Source organism: Pseudorca crassidens, chromosome 4, assembly GCF_039906515.1.
Source record: "Pseudorca crassidens isolate mPseCra1 chromosome 4, mPseCra1.hap1, whole genome shotgun sequence".
NCBI lineage: Eukaryota > Metazoa > Chordata > Mammalia > Artiodactyla > Delphinidae > Pseudorca > Pseudorca crassidens.
Window position 1 is genome coordinate 72,230,846 of NC_090299.1, and position 19,387 is coordinate 72,250,232.

At 43.3% G+C, this 19,387-nt stretch overlaps 1 long non-coding RNA gene and 1 other non-coding gene across 2 annotated transcripts; both read left to right on the forward strand.

The window, feature by feature from the left end:
* Nucleotides 1-10,266: 10,266 nt before the first annotated feature.
* Nucleotides 10,267-15,092, forward strand: LOC137223711 (uncharacterized). The gene is made up of 3 exons (XR_010943003.1): nt 10,267-10,361; nt 10,651-10,787; nt 11,489-15,092. It is a non-coding gene; the product is annotated as an uncharacterized lncRNA (long non-coding RNA).
* On the forward strand, nt 11,054-11,175 carry LOC137224162 (small nucleolar RNA SNORA26). Its single transcript, XR_010943262.1, has one exon. It is a non-coding gene; the product is annotated as a small nucleolar RNA SNORA26 (small nucleolar RNA).
* Nucleotides 15,093-19,387: the final 4,295 nt, after the last annotated feature.

Genomic DNA, 19,387 nt, shown 5'->3' on the forward strand with positions numbered 1-19,387 from the left:
TCTTCAGAAAGGCAAAGCAGTCTGCCTAAATTCTCACTACTTTCTTTGCCAGCAAGTCAAGGCTTAGAGTTTTATAAAGCAATCCATGTAAATACTCTGCTCTGTCTTCCTCTGAGGACTCAAGGGGGTCAGGGGGCTAGCTCTATAATGTGATGGCTTTCTTGTAGGAAGATGTCACCATTGACCCACAATCAATAGACCATGGACTTTGAATTATGGTTCTGCAATGATCTATATACATTGATCCAGAGCTTCTAGATGACAAATGGCACACAATTACAAATGTCTAGCCTCTGGCTACTGACCAAAATATAGCTAATTTATCCCTATAAAGTTCATGGTTTGAGGGCTTCCCTGGTGGCACAGTGGTTAAGAATCCGCCTGCCAGTGCAGGGGACATGGGTTGGAGCCCTGGTCTGGGAAGATCCCACATGCAGCGGAGCAACTAAGCCCGGGTGCCACAACTACTGAGCCTGCGCTCTACAGCACACAAGCCACAACTACTGAGCCCGTGTGCTGCAACTACTGAAGCCTGCACACCCAGAACCCGTGCTCAGCAACAAGAGAAGCCACCACAACGAGAAGCCCATGCACCACAACGAAGAGTAGCCCCCGCTCACTGCAACTAGAGAAAGCCCGCGCGCAGCAACAAAGACCCAACACAGACAAAATTAAAATAAATAAATTTATTTTTAAAAAAAGAAGGAAAAGAAGACATTCTTGTCTTCTTTAAAAAAAAAAAGTTCATGGTTTGAGTCTCTGCTAACAGCATCAGCAAACCATCTATAGACTCTAACTTTTACCATCTTGCTCTGGGAAATACAAGCTCTCCTCTATTTCACTGCGGTATTAATTTAAGGTATTGTATTTCCTTAAATCAAAAGCCCCAAAACAATGACGCACAGACATATTTAGTTTAACCATTGCAGTGTTTAAAATCTATTTGAATTAATGCCAACATTTGAGATCTAGAGAATTCACATAAAAATTCAGATTATCTGCCTTTCTTGAAATATCAAAAGCTCTAGCCATTCAGGGACCTTGTTCCTGGTAACAGCCAGGAGAAACTGATGGGTGGCTTCCTTCGGTGGGGACATATTTCCCTAATCCACCAGTCTCCTGTCCAGGCCTCTTCACTCCTTTATGCTGCCTTCCTGGCCCCCATAGGCATTTGAATTTATGACTCCTGCCCTTATCAAATGGTATCAAGGCCAGGTTTCTGCCTGGAGCTCCATGCCAGGGCTTTGGCAGCAACTTGAAGAATCTCGAAACAGGCTGTGCGTGTAATTCCGGTCCCCTGCAGGGCCCTGCTGGATTGCCCAATGCTGCCCTTTGCCATGCTCTTTCCATGGGCTGGATATTGGCATAATACAGAGCTTCACTGACAGACAATGGGGATGCGTTCATTCAGGGAGATCTGGGACTTCTGTTATGCCCCAGGAGCCTGATTCCCATTTTCTCTTCCCAAGTACATGGGTAGAAACATGCTGAGAGACGTAGTTTAGCTTTCTCTAATCTGTAGAAAATTCAATTGGCAAGGTCTGCAAGCTTGGCTCTTCTTCTAAGCATCTGTATTCCCCACCCCCCAACCCCCATGAGTCAGTGCATTCAACAATGCTATTTAAAATTCAATAAATAAAGGCAAATGAAATTACAAAAATGGATCACCACTTATATAAAAAACCAACTAAACAAATCTGTTGCTCAAAATGTCAAGCATTCGGGGACTTTAATAAAATATTGAAAGTATGTTCCCTAGAGGAGATAAGCAATTCAAAAATAGGACATATGAGAACAGTACTAAGTGATCCTTCAAATACAAATGGCACCCCATGTCCTAACGGATACAGAACCATGTTACCTGATGTGATGACACATATCATGCAGTGGGAGTCTCTGGAGCCCAGTGGACAGCAGCTGTGCAGGATCTGAGGCTACAGATGCGAACAACAGTGGTCCATGGGAATCCACAGGAGAGATTAGTTCAATGTCATGTAGAGCCACGCTGTACAGGATTTACGGTTGTGAAAGTTTCCCAGAGTTCTAGTAACAATGGGTAGTCAGAACCTAGATTGTCTCAACCAGGGTAGAGCACTGTATGGGGTCCAGGACTGCATAGTACTACTCTTGTCTGTTGGGCCCTTCTTGAAGAAGTTGATGTATCCATCCTCTGTTTTCTTGAATTATCAGTGGTCATTGATCTTGTGACCTTATTTATTTTATTTATTTATTTATTTATTTATTGCGGTACTTGGGCCTCTCACTGTTGTGGCCTCTCTCGTTGCGGAGCACAGGCTCCGGACGCGCAGGCTCAGCGACCATGGCTCACGGGTCCAGCCGCTCCGCGGCATGTGGGATCTTCCCGGACCGGGGCACGAACCCGCGTCCCCTGCATCGGCAGGTGGACTCTCAACCACTGCGCCACCAGGGAAGCCCTTGTGACCTTATTTTAAAGTAACTGCTCAGGTGTGTACCCACTTGGTGTTTTGTCCCCAAGCTCTGATGAGGTAATCCCATAAGGCTATCCATTCCATAGCTATTTTAGAAATCCCTAGAGAAGTTTGTTAGAAATGCAGATTCTAGGGCTCTACTCCCAGAGACTCTGACCAAGTAGGTCTTGATGGGGACCAGGAATTTACATATTAACCAATGCCCCAGGGGATTCTGATATATACGGTCTGTGGCCATACTTTGAGAAACGCTGTCTCAGAAGGCTGATGCCAGCGCTTCATGGTTCCATCTCCAACATCAATTTTAAAAACATACTTTTGATGAATATAAAACCTGAATATAAAAATCCTGAATTCATGATAATATGAAACCCTCCTGTAATTATCGAGGTTGTATAACTCTGAAATTGGGGGGGGGGCCTAGGCAAAAAAAAAGAGTTTACCCTGCCTTTCCCATATGACCCGTTTTTTGGGGGGTAATCAAATAGTGTTTGAGAGAAAGACGAGTGATGTTTTAAAATTTGTAATTTATTTTACAGCTATGAAACAAGAGTTTAAGGAATGAGCATAAGTGGAAGCTAAAGCCATTCAGTGAAAGGGTAATGGCTAACTTGGTAGTGGAGGACACCACCTCAACCCACTAATAAAACCTAGAAAAATGGGACAAGTGTGCCATTACGGGCCTTGCAACGTGATGCATCAGAAGTATGGAAGGTTTTCTCGACCCAAAATTCAACTTGAATCTCCAGTTTATAGAAAACAAACAAGTTAAAAAAAGAAAAAGAAAGAAGTTAAATGAAGATAAAGAAACACACTAAATGCCAGTAAGGGGAAACAGACAAATCCAGAATGTGGGTCATTTTACAGGAGAAATTACCCAAATTCTACAGCAAATCAGTGATCAGGTGAAGGAGGAGGATCGTTATCAAATAAAAGAGACTTAAAGACACAGCCAAATGCTATGTGTGGATCTTGTTTGGATTCTGATTGGAAAAAAACAACTGTAAAGAAAGAGTTTTGAGACAATCGGGAAAATCTGAACATAGACCTGGTATTAGAGGATAATAAAAAGAAATTATGAGGTGTAATAATGGCAAATAGTTATGTTTTAAAATGTTTTTATCAATCTAGAAATGCATACTAAAATTTTTACTGGTGAAATGACATAATGTCTGGAATTTCCTTGAAAATGACTGAGTAAAAATAAAGGTGGGTGGGCAGATGAAATGAGATTGGCAAAATATTGCTAATTGCTGAAGACTGGTGCTGTGTATGTGAAGCTTCTCCTTATTTGGGGGTATGCTTGAAATTTTTCATAATAAGAAGTTTTTTAAAATATACTTTTGCTGTAGGCACTCACCCATTACAAGTCAGGGTAATGAGTCAAGAAGTTGAGGTTATTATTACTCAGGAATTAAGCACTCCCTTCTACTGGCAACTCCCCTATAAATGCCCAGAACTAAGTTTTCATATCCTGAAATCCATTTTTTTCTCTCACAGCCCAAAAAAGCACTGGTGGTTTTTTCCCCACATTATGGAACTCCATTTGCTATTGCTACTTTGGCTGCTCAAGAACCATTAAAAGACCTTTAAATCATCACTCATCTATTAAGTGAAAGAAAATCCTTGAGACTTCCCTGGCAGTCCAGTGGTTAAGACTTCACCTTCCAATGCAAGGGATGAGGGTTCAATCCCTGGTCTGGGAGCTAAGATCCCACATGCCATGCAGCCAAAAATCCAAAGCATAAAAACAGAAGCAATATTGTGACAACTTCAATGAAGACTTTAAAAATGGTCAACATCAAAAGAAATTTAAAAAAAAAAAAGAAAGGAAGGGAGGGAGGGAGGAAGGAAGGAATAAAACCCTTGTCATTAAATTAAGGGAAAACCACTCTTCATACTCAGGAGTTTGGGGTGTTTAAAATGCACTATTTAGATAGTGAAAAAGTGTTGAAGCAAACATGGTTGTACTTTGTTGTAGCCTATGTCTAGAGGAAAAGAGGAGTCCTCTTAGAATATTTACAACCTACTTTGTTCTTGGTTACCTAACAGAAAATGGCTTCAGATTAAGAATTAAAATTTCCTGAATCAAGAAGTATTCTAATTAATCAATCTGAGCACATTTGTAAATGCTGAGGTCAATACTGTAAAGATTGGTGCAGTAATTTAATTCTTAGAGGCTATTTGGCTTTCATTGCCTTTAAAACTAAATTTGGCTACTTCACTCACTCCAGGGTGGCTAATTAACAACCACAACACAATTCTCCTGGCCATCATTCCTGCAAACGTCTAACTCCAACCCAGAAGACATCAGCCAGGGTATTAACTTAGGCCCTTTTTATTATAGTAAGCCTATAGTAATATTTCCAACTTTGTTTTTTAAAAGTCTTAGTCAATAATCTACCAGTTGCGGGCTTCCCTGGTGGCGCAGTGGTTGAGAGTCCGCCTGCCGATGCACGGGACGCGGGTTCGTGCCCAGGTCCGGGAGGATCCCACATGCCGCGGAGCGGCTGGGCCTGTGAGCCATGGCCGCTGAGCCTGCGCATCCGGAGCCTGTGGTCCGCAACGGGAGAGGCCACAGCAGTGAGAGGCCCGCATACCGCAAAAAAAAAAAAATAATAATAATAATAATCTACCAGTTGCTATTATGGCTTTTCTGTGAAATGTCAAGTGCTATTAAAATCAAGGTTTAGGGACACCTAGCAGAATTTCTCAAAGTGTATTCTGGGAATACCTGCATCAGAATCAACTGGTGGGTTAAAAATGCAAATTCCTGGGTCCCCTCTCCAATCAGACTACACCAGACTCTCCGCTGATAAGCCTGGAATTCTGCACCTTTAGCAAGTGTGGCAGGTAGTTCTTTCACACACTAAAGTCTGACAACCAAGTTTTCAACAATGTGAGGTTTCTCTCAAGTCTTTGAGAGAAGGATAAAGACACAAGTTGAACAGCAGCAGGAAAAAGCAATCAGCCAGCATGTGGAGCACACCACAGCACAACTGACCTGTCCACCAGCTGATAAACAGGTAAACAAAATTTAGTATGTCCAATCAATGGAATATTATTCTGCCATAAAAGGAATAAAGTCCAGCACTGCATAGCACTACTCTTGTTTGTTTAGCTTTGAAAACATTATGCTAAGTAAAAGAAGCCAGAAACAAAAGACCACATCTTGTATTATACAATCCCATTTATGTGAAATGTCCAGAATAGGCAAATCCAAGGAGACAGAAAGTAAATTAGTGGTTGCCAGAGGATGTGGGGAGGAGAGAGGTAGTGAGTGGCTGCTAGTGGGTGAGAGTTTCTTTTTGGAGCGATGAAAATGTTCTGAAATTAGATAATGGTGATGATTGTACAACTCTCTGAATATACTAAAAAATACTGAATTGCACACTTTAAAAGGGTGAATTTTATGGTATCTGAATTATATCTCCAAAACTGTTATTTAAAAAGTTAAAGGTGTTGGAATAAAAAAAAAAAAGAAAAGAAAAAAAGGAGGACATTTTTTTCTTCACCAGAAGAGGCTTAAGCTTTGAAGACATAACTAAATACAATAAGTAAACCTTGTTTGAATCTTGATTCAAACAAACTGTAAAACAGACATTTTTAGACAATGGGGGAAGTCGAATATGAATTTGGAATTATTGTGTACTTTCTTAACAATCATGCTGGCATTGTTGTCAGGTACGATTATGTCTTTTGAGATTAATACTGAAATATTGAGGGGTGAAATAACATGATATCTGGGGGTTTTCTTTAAAATATTTCAAGAAAAAAGGTAGATAGATGAAACAAGTATGCAAAATAAATGCTGGTTTTGGTTGATAGCTGTTGACTGGAAGATAAATACACAGGGACTTGCTGAATTTTATCATTGGGCATATTTGGGAATTTTCATGATAAAAATTTAAGAATGAAGGAACTCAGGGCTTCTTGATTATTTTAATGTGTTGTGATTCCAAAAATTTCAGTTGTACCTGCAGTGTTAGGGTGAGATTGAAGGGCAAATATTAGAGGCAGGTTCTTACTTTTTAGCTTTTCAACAGGAAAAGGTCAGAGGGAGAATTGAGAATAATTCCGTAAACTCAGAGAAATTAATGGACAGACTAGAAAGGCACTGAGCTCAAAGTTCCTTGGTCATTTTTAGAAAAGAGAAAAGCGGGACTTCCCTGGTGTCGCAGTGGTTAAGAATCCACCTGCCAATTCAAGGGACACGGGTTCGAGCCCTGGTCGGGGAAGATCCCACATGCCGCGGAGCAGCTAAGCCCACGCGCCACAACTACTGAGCCCGTGTGACACAACTACTGGAGCCCATGCACCTAGAGCCCGTGCTCCGCAACAAGAGAAGCCACCGCAATGAGAAGCCCCTGCACCGCAATGAAGAGTAGCCCCCGCTTGCCGCAACTAGAGAAAGCCCACACGCAGCAACGAAGACCCAATGCAGCCAATAAATAAATGAATAAAAAAAATTTTTAAAGGCCACTTTAAGTTCTAAGAGGATAAAATTCTTGTTAACCGAATATTCAGTTGATATTTACTCTAAGCAATGAATTAACTTCACATCAAAACAAATTTGTACTTTGATGTGCTGTGCTGGACTTAGGATTTTATTGTTGAGAACTTCCTAATTTTATAATCTTGTTAAAGATTTAGTTGTCTTAAAAATCTAATACTGTACACACACACACACACACACACACACAAATTAATGCTGAATCTTTGACCAGGGAATTAACCCAAATTGCCATATCTTTCTTATGGGAGCATACTACTTGTTTTCGATCACTGATTTCAGTATTTTTATAGAGTGTGGCCTATCTGCTTCATAATCAGATGCAATTTCCTTCTCAAATGTCACCTGGCCTGACTGATAACCATCTTGCCACATGATAATTAGGACTTGGGGAAAAATTGTTTTAAGTGAGTTTAAGTATGTGAAATCACCTTGACTAGGAAATCCTCTGCCTGGGTGTCAGAAATCTCGGACATGTGAATTACAAACATTTTTTTAGGTTATTGATATTGAGGAAGTTGGTTGCAGTGCCCTCTTTATGAAGATCCGTGGAGGAAATTTCCTTCCGGAATCTTTGTGCTTCTCTTGAGTGTCTCATTTGTTTCCATTTTCTGATTTTCGCATTGACTGCTAAGCAGCTCAGAGCAAAATTTTTGGCCTTCTTTCAGCAAGTGTACAGCGCTTCATGGGTTATAGTCTGTGTACTAGCCCCAGACTTTTATCTTATTTTTCCTGCAATCCAATTTCCTCACTGTTTTTAAAATATCATTGTAATATAGTCTTATAAACTACATTCATATTCTTTTTGGACTAAAATGGGATATAAACAATGAGTAAATGAATGAACAACAATAAATTATTAAAAATTACAAATATCAAAACAAATACAAAAATATTACAAGTCATTTTCATGTTGCTCGTTAAATCCATCTCACTTTTCACATGTACCACTTCTTTCTTTATACATGGATGTCAGCCTCTCTTCTGACATTTATCAACTATGAACGAGCTGGGCTTTACCACAAAAATGGGACTAAGAGAGCTTCAGGTTTATTATTAGGACTTTTCTACATTGGAAAAAAGAAAGTGGATTAAAAAAGGTCTGAGGAAGGGGACTTCCCAGGAAGTCCAGTGGTTAAGACTCCACGCTTCCATTGTAGGGGGCGCGGGTTCAATCCCTGGTCAGGGAACTAGGATCTCATATGCCACACAGCACAACCAGAAAAAATTTTTTTAAAAAAAGGTCTGAGGAAGATACTAGGAGTAATGTGTTTCTGTGCAAGGCAGTAAAAAAGAAGAGGAACATCTATCTTCCTACAGCCAGGGTCATGTTGTTTATTCTCAGCTTGGCAATCCAGAGCCTGCTCCCTGCTACAGAGTCTCTGTTTGGAAGACTCTGAGAGAAGAAGGATGAAGGGACAGTGAACGGGTGTTCCCTCTGCCACCTTAACCCATTTTACTATGATCTTATGAATATCTGCAAGGTAGTGACTGGCTGCTAGGATTTACTGATAAATTTTATTACATTTCTTTTCGTCAAATCATCTTAATCACATCTTTAAACCACAGCTTGGGGGCTTCCCTGGTGGCGCAGTGGTTGAGAATCTGCCTGCCAATGCAGGGGACACAGGTTCAAGCCCTGGTCTGGGAGGATCCCACATGCCGTGGAGCAACAAAGCCCGTGAGCCACAACTACTGAGCCTGCGCGTCTGGAGCCTGTGCTCTGCAACAAGAGAGGCCGCGACAGTGAGAGGCCCGCGCACCGCGATGAAGAGTGGCCCCAGCTCGCCGCAACTAGAGAAAGCCCTTGCACAGAAATGAAGACCCAACACAGCCAAAAATAAATAAATTAATAAACCACAGCTTGCATCAGGTCCTATCATCCTCCATTTTAAAATGCTTGAACATCTACACACTACTATATATAAAATAGATAACTAATAAGGACCTACTGTATAGCACAGGGAACTCTACGCAATACTCTGTAATGACTTATACAGGAAAAGAATCTAAAAAAGAGTGGATATATGTATATGTATAACTAATTCACTTTGCTGTACAACAGAAACTAACACAACATTGTAAACTAACTATACTCCAATAAAAAATTAATAAAAAATAAATAAAATAAAATGCTTGAACGGCTTTCCATTGTTCTCAGCATAAAACACAAGCTCCCCCAGGGCCTCCTGCATGGTCTAGCCCCAATCTCTTTATCAGGCCACTCTGCTCCTACATCCTTAAGTTCCATTTACACCCTGGGTTCCTTAACAGGTCAAGTGCTTTCCAGTCTACCTCCGGGCTCCACCATAAGCTGTTCTTTGTGCCTGTAGACCCCCAACTCCACTGGAGATGCCTACCTTGATCAGCCAATCAAACGCAGGCCACTTGTTTCCCTTCGCTCCCGACTCCACCCACCTGAGGAGAGCAATGTAGTATAGCATTTTGAGGGGCTCTGCCTTCAAACTGTTAGGGTTCAAATCCAAAATCCACCACTTGTTAGCTTCTCTGTTACTTTGGAAAGTTACTCGACATGTCTCGGCTTCCCCACCTATAATGTGGGGATGATTAAAAATATTTTGAGGATTAAATTTGTTAACAGAAGGTAAACTCTTAGAACAGGAATAGAAGTTCTCACTTTAGCACATACTCCAATTTAAACCCACTTAATCGTCTGCCAAGTTTGAGTCCGTCACCTCGGGAAGGATTATAGTGCCTCCCTCCCTCCCTCCCACCTCACCCCCAACATAGCCCCCCCGCGCCACTCCCACCCCTCCAACATACTTATTGAACGCTGCGAATGAATGAACAGAGAGCATGAAGAAAGGAGGCTGGTCCTCCCAGGTTTAGGAGGGACCATGGGGTGAGAGTGTTCAAGAAGCTTACAGTTTAGCAGGACAGGTTCTAAACACATACTGAACTTGTGTAGTCGTAAGAAGGGGAATCTCTTGGGTCCTGCCTCAGCCCTGGGGTAACTGCTAGAGCCTCCTAAGGAGAGTCCAGAGGAAGGCACGTTGGCCTCAGAGAACCAGATCCACGAGCGCCAAAGCCTGGGGAGGTGTCAAGACTCCTGGAGCTTCCGAGAAGCTTGCTCCGCGTAGGCTTAGCTCATGCTGCCGCCACGGAAAGACCAGAAAGACCCCTGCCGGCAAGGGACCGCGGGCACCAATGGCCGGACCCGCACCACCCGCCTCCGGAGACTTCCCGGGGATTGGCTGCCCGCCCCGCCCCTACCCCCTCCTTCTCCTCCTCCCGCCCCGCCCCTATCCCCTCCTTCTCCTCCTCCCGCCCCGCCCCTACCCTCTCCTTCTCCTCTTCCCGCCCCGCCCCGCCCCGCCCCGACTGCAATGTCTCGGCGCCGCACGCCCGCCTCGCCCTCAGTCTTGCTGAATTGAGCGGTGAGTGTGGGTCAGCGCAGTGAAGGGGCGGGGGGGTGGCACTCGGCCGGTCCCCGGGCCCGGGTGGGGCTGGGCTTGCCCCGTGTCCCCTCGAGCTTTGCCCGCCCGGAGCTCCACTGTTCCCGGCGGCCAGAACGCAGGGGTAGAGCAGCCCTCGGCGGCCTGGGGGGGGCGGGCGACCGTGCCCGTCTCGGGGCCGCGCTAGGCACACGCGCCGCGCCGAGCCGCCCCGAGGCTTACCGGCGGCCAGGCCCGGGCGCGGTAACAAGTTTGCGCTTTGCTTCCCCAGGGCGCAGCCGCGGCTACTTTGCAGCGGTTTCGGGCCAGGCCCAGCGGCGGCGGCAACAGCGGGTCTCGGACCGACCGTGAGCCTGGGGAGTTTGTCTCCAACGACTGTGGGTGCAGCGGTCTGAGTTCTAAACGCAGGTATGTCCCCGTCCTTGAGTGAGGTGAAATGACCCGGGCCCGAGCACGTGGCCAATGGCGACCGGAGGGTTCCCAAGCACATGTTTGGTGCAAAGGCCCGAATCCGGCCCTCCTTTAACAAAGGAAACGGACGTTCACAAGCAGAACAGCTGCTTCTAGTGGGTTTTCAGACTCGGTTAAAGAAACTGCTGAGGTCCACGGACACTGACGAGAGGAACGCAGGAAATCGTAGAGAACCCTGTGAAAAACCCAAATCGCCCTTTCTTGTGCCCTTTTAAGGTTGACGCAGTGCCTTAAGAGGCTAACACAGAAGGGTAAAGAAAGTCTCCATAAAACCCAGAGAAGAGATTGTAGAACTCCTCTTTGGATCCTGTCTGGAGTCACAGCTGAACCAGAAGGTTTTCATTGTTTTAGCACCTTAGTGATATTTGTACAGTTAATAGCAAAGTGATAAACTTATCCTTAGGTTTGACGGTACCTTCAGGCCTGCTTTTTAGACTCTTCTGGGGATACCATACAGTATAGAGTATTTGGATCTTGTGGTCATCTCTGAAGGTGGAAAAAAATCTAGATGATGTAACAGGTGTACAAAAGGCTTTTTCTGGATATCCTTTGAGACAAACTGAAAAGAATACCTCAAAGGTTTTTTTGTTTGTTTTTCTCTATTCAGAAAGGTAATTTTAAAACTTTTCTTTTTATAGGTTGAAGACTACAAGTACAAGCCAGTGAAGCTGGAATGCCCTGACACTGGTATTTTAGCTGACTTAAACCAACTATCACTCTGCAGTTGACAACACACAAGTGCCTCCAATGAGGTCAACTATTCTCACATAACTTGTAGCAACCATGTATCTGCACTGGCTTGGGAGTTTAGGGCAGTGGGGTAGTGCTGGTGGTTTAACTCTCACAACTCTGTGAAGTGGATACTGTAAAATTACAGATGAAGCAGTAGTTCAGGTAGTGAATTGAGATTCCATCACATATGCCTAGCCCTGAACAGGGAGCCTCATATGTACCTTTTTGGCTATGTAAACTATGAAAAGTCACTTATCTCTTGAGATTTAGTGTCCTGGTTAAACGGTAGAAGTATTCAGATGGGGATTAGGTCAGTTTGGGGGCGGGGAGTGTTAAGGACCAGAGACTTACTGTTGAGAACATAAGCTCTTTATAGTATATAATTACATTGAACCTAAAAGAAGTCAAAATTTGATACAAAAGGAGCATCCATCAGCATGTTAAATGCTTCTGATGAATGTAGCATAATGAGCTGTAAAAAGGAATTTAAAGGACGCAATGATGCTAGTTAGAATTTGAAAGTATTGGAGGTGACGGGAAAGTTTTCATATGGGAAGAAATGTGTCAGTGTAGCAAGATTAACAGCCCAGTGTGTGCTAGGAGTTACTCCTGTTGATCAGCTCTGAATGTTTACAAATACCTCATTTTCCAGAAGTCTTAAAGGTATTCACCTTGGGTTCATTTTTAATGCTTATTTCAAAATATTGTTTTAGCCTCTTTTTAAACGTCATTTCTTTTTATATTCCATATTATTCTGTAAAATCTAGCTTCCTAATATAGGAAATTTATTGAACAAATGTTAGTGTAATTGCTAGAGGGAAAACAAGATAAGGGAAATAGAAGGGCGTGTATATGCACTGAGTGGAGGACATGATAATTTCAGATGGAGCTGGTCGGAGAATGACTAACTACAGAAGACCTGAAAGAGCTGCGGGAGATAATGTGGTTATATACAGTTGATCCTTGAGCAACATGGATTTGAACTTTATGGGTCCACTCATACACAGATAATTTTCATTTGTAAGTACTACAGCACTACATAGTCCATGGAGGGCCATCTATAAATTATGCAGATTAACCCCTGCATTGTGCAAAGGTCAACTGCATATATTTGGGTGAAGAGCATTTCAGGCAGAGGAAAAGTAAGTGCAAAGGCCCTGGGGAGGGATGTGTTTAAAGGTTTGGGGGGAAAGCAAGGTGAAGATGCAGAGAAGTGACCTTACGGGAGGATCTGACAGCAGTTTGTGTGCAGGGCTAAGGTGTGTATTTTAGACCATTCTAAGATGGCAGCTTGCTTTCTGGCCTCTCAGGCCTCTGAATGCTGTAACTTAACCTAGAATGCACCCATACACTTTCCCACGTTTCTATAAGCACTGTCTTCCCTCCCAAGTGCTCTTGTTATGGATTTCTGTAGCACCCTGTAATGGCCTTATCGTACTTGGAAGCACATTTTGTAGTTGCTGTGAGCTTGCCTAATTGCCCCTGCCCATAAAGTCCCTCTTGGTTCCCACTATATTCCTGGGGTCTAACCAAGTGCCTGGCATACTATAGGTTCTCAGATATTTAACTTGAGCCCTAAACCCATGATGACTATAGTACAAGGAGCAGTATCATTTATAATTAAGTTTAGTACTATCGTTAATTGTGTTGGAATGAATTATAAATTTCACTCAAGTGGGTGGCTTACTTAGAAGTGGCATAATAAGAGCCTAGATTCAGATCCCCACCCTGTATGATCTTAGACCAGCTACTTCTTAACTTCAGTTTCTTTATCTGTAAGTTGATAATAATGACAGTTACTAAAAATACCCTGGTGAGTAGTAAGCACTTAGTAGTGCTATAGGGCCATTTTGACAATACCGTATGATCACTGTAATATTGAATCAAAATGAAAATGCTGATATTTGATATTTATATGGTACTAAAATGCTGGCTTTAATGTTCATAAAAAACGATACAGCGCCTCCTAGGGCCAGGTACTATTCTAGGTGAACACATCCATGAACATAGCAGATCAGTGGATGTGATTGCGACTGGTCCATTGACGGAGGCCTCCAGTGTAAAGGCTTGTGATGCTTCCTCAATTGAGTGCTGTGACTAGTTAGCCGTGTGGTGGTGGAGAGGGTATTCGGTAGGCTAAAAGCCTAGATGAAGTGACTTCAAATGCTAACTACAAAAGTCTGAAGGCTCTAGCAAAGATCCCAAGGATGACCACTGGTTTCACAAATGGCTCCACTCCACTGAGTCCTGGTGTTGGTTCTTTGCCCCTTGAGGAGTTACTTGGGCTGGGTAGACAGGTGGAGACCCTGGGTCTGCCACAGATCCTCCCCCTCCCACTAACCAACTTCAGCCAGTTACAGTCTTGTTCATACTTTGATTTTCCAGATAATTTTTTTTTTTTTTTTTTTAGTAACAAGGCTTTTGGCTAAAAAGCTTGAAGTCCACTAGACTAAACAATAGCGGGTGAAAGATGTGAGCAGTTTTATAGCCAGGGGGTAAAACTTTGGAGGAAAGACAAAACACCTCTTTAGTTGCTTTGGAGTCCAGAGTTTAGAACTATAGAAACACTAGAGCTGCGCTGCCCAGTAGGACAGCTCTTAGTCACACGTGGCTATTTAAGGCAAAACTAAAATTAAAAAATCAGGCCCCCAGTTGCATTAGCCCCGTTTCAAGCCCCTAGCCCACCTGTGGCTAGGGGCTACGGTACTGGACAGCAGATACAGGACATTTCCATTGCTACAGAAAGTTTATTGGCAGTACTGTTCTAGAGGTTATATGGTGAAGACAGAAGGAAAACCTAGAGAGATGGTGTAGTAGGCCCCAAAGAGATCAGATTCTCGAACCTGTAAATGTTACCGTATTGGAAAGAGGGTCGCTGCAGATGTGATTAAGGGTCTTGAGATGGGGAAACTATCCTGGATCATCTCTGTGGGCAGGCAGGAGATTCCATGAACAGAGGAGGCCATGTGAAGAAGCAGATTTAATGTTGGCCTTGAGATTGGAGTGATGCAGCTTCTAGCTGAGGGATGCTGGCAGCCACCAGAAGCTGGAAGGTGTGAGGAACATGTTGATTCCCGGTCCCCCAGAGCCTCCTGGGGGAGCATACACTTGATTTGATCCAGTGGAGTTGATTTCTTACTTCTGGCCCACAGAATTGTGAGAGAATACATTTCCGTTGTCTCAGTAAGCCACCAAGTTTGCGGTAATCTGTTACAGCAGCCTCAGGTATCCAATACTGATGGAAAGCTTAAGATCACAAATACAGCCAGAGCTGGAACCTCACCACACCACACCACACCACCTCCTATGCTGTGTTTTCACTAGTACCTTACTGGTGGGTAGGTGAGGGTAGATCTTAACTGTTAGTCAATTTAGAAATTTTCAGAGGTATGGCAATTGTTAAAATTTACTTAGATTTGCATCACAAGAGTTATCAGCATGTGGCTAAAATATGGAGGATTAGCAAATACTTCATAATAAAATACAGATTATCAAAACAAGTATAAGAAATCAATGTATGATTTATTGGAGTGTCATTTATGTATACTTTTAATAAATTTCATTACACAGTACAAAACACCGTCCAAAGTTCAAGTTGTAAAAATCTGGTAACGAAACTAAAACAACAGGAAAAAATTATGTTGGTTATATAATTTTTGCCTTGTAGGCCATACAGCTTTGGCTAGCAGCGTCCCAGAGGTAACACAGACTTGTCTCATGTTTCCACAAAATGTAAAACTGAATTTCTGGGAGGTTTAACAAAAACAGTATTAACTAATAGGGTCACTACCACAGGGCTATGACTTGTCATCCATACACTGGAATTTTGATGTACTGAATATCTAGGTTACAACAGTACTGATACTGAATAATGGCAGCTTCATGCTAGAGACTGGTAAGGAAACTAGGGCAAAGACCCAAGTTTCTGAATAAGAAATTCACACTTGTTGAACTCAGTGTTCTTATGGGACCATCACACTCAGTCAAATAAAACATGGAAAACCTGAAGGTCAAAACTCAGTCCTTGTTGAAAAGATTGTGTGTTGTTTACATGTTGCTATTCACAGTATTGCCTTTTGAAACTCTTCTCAACCTATGGAATCTCATTCTGATGAAAGAAGTTAGGATCAAAACTGAGCCCTATTTGTCTACCTTTCATACCAAGTTGCAGACCTGAACAGTTTATATCTGAAAATTTATTTAAAATTGGAATTTACATAACGAATAGGAGGTTTCATTAACTTTTGACCAAAATCAGGTCCTGACTGGGGGCTTGGGGGAGGGGGGGTAGAAGAGGAAAGTGTCATAAACTGCCCACCATTCCTTGCAGTCTCTTCTGATTCTTTTCTTGCTAACAGACTTAAATACCTGTTTCCAACGTCTCCCACAACAGAAAAGTTTCATTATTACAAGTCTGAATATTTCTGCCTAAAAGTGGCCACGATTTTTTGAGATGTTTCCACATAGTTACATTGATCTCTAGCTCCCTGTTTAAGGTTTAACTCCCAGCCTGCAGGTAACCCGATTATTCAAATGAACTCAACTTGAAATTAGAAATGCTCCCATGTTGAGTTCCTCATTCTGAGCTAATGATTTGCTAGGTTCCTCCTAATAAACTTCTAGCTCCATGCTATCTACTTGCACACTCAACTCTACAGGTTTCACTCTGCTTAAATCACTGTTAAGTGGCTTAAACCTACAGAGCCAATGAAAAGTGTCTGAAGAAGCTCAGCTCATTTTAGCTTCTCCAAAACCAATGAAAGAATTGTAGGACTGCCCTGAATATGCACCCAAGTGGCAGGTTCCTGTGCAAGCTCTATTTTGGTTTGGCCTCTACAGGATCACTGACCACAACAGCAGGAGAGATCATCTTGCTAGAAAATTTCTTCAGGTGCAAGTTTTCTTTCAGAATGAGTTGGTCTAAGTTTTTACCCGTTTTTTTCTTAGTTGGTTATTTGAGCAAAACAAATTACGACCCTCTCAGTTTGCATATGTCCCGTGGTGACTGGCCAGCCACTTCTTGCATCATCGTGGGTATCATCTCTGCCTTCTTTGAACCTTTTATGCCAAAGACTCTTGCTCTTGACATTACTTCACCATAAACTACATTTAACATTTCAAGTGTCTCGCTTGCAGATTTACTTAACTTTACACAAAGTTTAATGTGCATTCTTTGCTCTAAATTATGGTCACTCATTTTTATGGTTGAAAAAAAAACCTGTCATATCTACTCACAAAGATAGCTGGCAACCTTGAAAGCACTGTTGTGGCCAGCTGAAACGTGTTATAATAATATCCGTGCAGCAACCACTCATCTGATGTCAAAAGCCACACATGAAAACTTAGTCAAAATTAAAACAGAAGAGTGCAAATAATCTTTGAAATACATTAACGATGTGCAGGGAGCATTTACCCCTACCCTCCCCCCGCAAAGAACCTAAGATAAAAATACATCCTAATGACATTATGGAAGCTGCCACCTGGCTTGGCTGTATATTTAGAATGAGCTAGTTCAAAATCTTTTTTCTAATTGATAGGCCAAATGCAAGATACCAAAATAGTTTACTCCCAAATATATAACAAGGGAATGGATGCTGTTGTCTCCAGTCTGCTTTCAATTTTGGTTATATACCAAGAAGCAGAGTTGCGGGATCATATGGTAACTACTTTTTTGACAAGCAAACTGTTCCATGGCAGCTACACCATTTTACATCCACCAGCAACGCACAAGCGTGCCAGTTTCTCCAGCTTCTCTTGTTATTTTCTACCAAGTTTCACAGTGGTACATGAAAATTCAGGTATCTACAGGTCTAAGTATTTTCGCAATCCTCGTCTGCCTTTCCCCCCGCCCTTCTTGGCAGTGCTTTTTCTTCAGTGAAAATACAGACTCAGGCTCAAGACTTTTAGTTAATATTAAGTATAAACTACTTTAAAATAACTTTTTGTTGTTTGCCATGCGCAAGAATTCAATACATATTGACACGCTCCTTTACTGGAGGAATCTGCATTACCTTTTTAGGAGGTGAATAGGGCTGCTTTTAAGTGTCTGCATTAGAAACGAACTGCAAAATGTAGATGTGACCTTATCCTCCCTTAACTATCGGTACAGCAGCCGAATAAGCACGAGCTAGAAACAGGCTGGGACAAGAACCGACCATTTAAGCAAGGCAATTCATTCCTCTAAGCATTGTATCTCACCGTACTGCGTGCACTCAAAAGTGCGTTAACCATAGAACCACAAACTTGCCCACTATTTTTAATTCAAATGTCCCGTCCAAGGTTGCAAACCGTTCAACACAGACGGAGCGAGCGTCAGTACCCGGCAAGGCCCAATCAGGTCGCGCTTTACTACCTTGGGTTCCTCCTGCTAAGCGGCAGAAGAGCCGCGCGGACCGCGAATCTCCGCCCGGCGGAGGATAAGGCATGGGAACGCGAGGAAAAGCCCGAGCTCGGGTGGCTAAGAGAGCCCACGGCCCGGGCCCCGCCTCACCTCCGCCTCGGGCACCGCAGGTCCGGGGTTCGAGACAGGCAGCTACCTGCCTGCGGCTAGTCAAACTCCCTGGCCGCGCCCACTGTCCCTGGACGCCACTCGGCCCAGGTTGGGAGCGGACGGACGCTACCAGGGGGTCCGAGGTACCGGAAGTGGGCAGACCCCTCGGCAGCGAAACCAAGTGCCCAAGGACCGGAGAAAGACCCGCACCCTCGCGAGACTTCTGACAAGCCCCCACAGGCCGCGAGAGCCCTGGGGGACGCGGTCTGCCAATCACCAGATGGAGGCGGTCCTGGGCGCACCCAATTGGCTAAACACGGGAAAGCTCGCGTCCCGTTGGCATCTTTTCCGGCCCCAACTTCACCTCTTCAGCTTGAATCCCCGCCCCATTTAGCGGCCCCATATCTCAGCTGAGGAGGTGGGGAGCAGGAGGGGAAATGCCTACGCTTCCCCCCAGTTCCTAGTGCAGGAGCTCGGGCTACCTGAGTAGAATCCCAGCTCTTCACCCTAGAAATGGCATTTTAGGACCATTTCACGCCCAGATTCTGACATGACCTGTCTCATTCCTAAGCTCAGCATTCTACCCTGTGTCCCCAAACTGACCCAGTCCTGGGCAGAGAGCTGATTTTACCTGTGCTTGGGAGAAAACAGGCTTCCATGGACTTTGCCAAATTAAAATATTTCTCTAAAAGCTTTCTCATCTCCATACCTACGTCTTGCTCTGCATAGTATGCAGTGAGAATTAAATTTAAATTGCTTTTTTTTAAACAATCGCTAATCCTCCTGTGCCTTAACTCATTAAATCATCAAAATAATCATCAGTGAAGTAGGTACTGTTAATATTTTTCAAGTGAAGAAACCAGAAGCACAGGGGAATTTAGTGACCTGCCCAAGTTCTGTGTTTGCTCTCCAAATAGGAACTATACTCTGTCCTCTTCACCCCTATCTCCCTTACTTTATTTCGGGACTTCATAATTGCTGGATTACTTATACAAACTGCCCCTTAACTCCTCTCCTTGCCATCCTCTACAAAGCCAAGGATTAATCTTCCTAATGCAAATCTGATCATGTCTCTCAAATCCTTCTGAAGTCTCTGAAATGTCAAATCCGTCTGTGGCTCCTTATTGCCACTCTCTGGCAGACAGTGCTATTTATTGAAGTATTCACACCTACAGATAAGTACACAAGCCATGTTGGGTATATACCCAGAAATGGAATTGTTGGATCATAGTTGTGCCAGGTCCAAATTTAGTAGATATTTTAAAGCAGTTTTCCAAAGCGTTGGCACCGATTTACACTCCGATCAGCAACATCT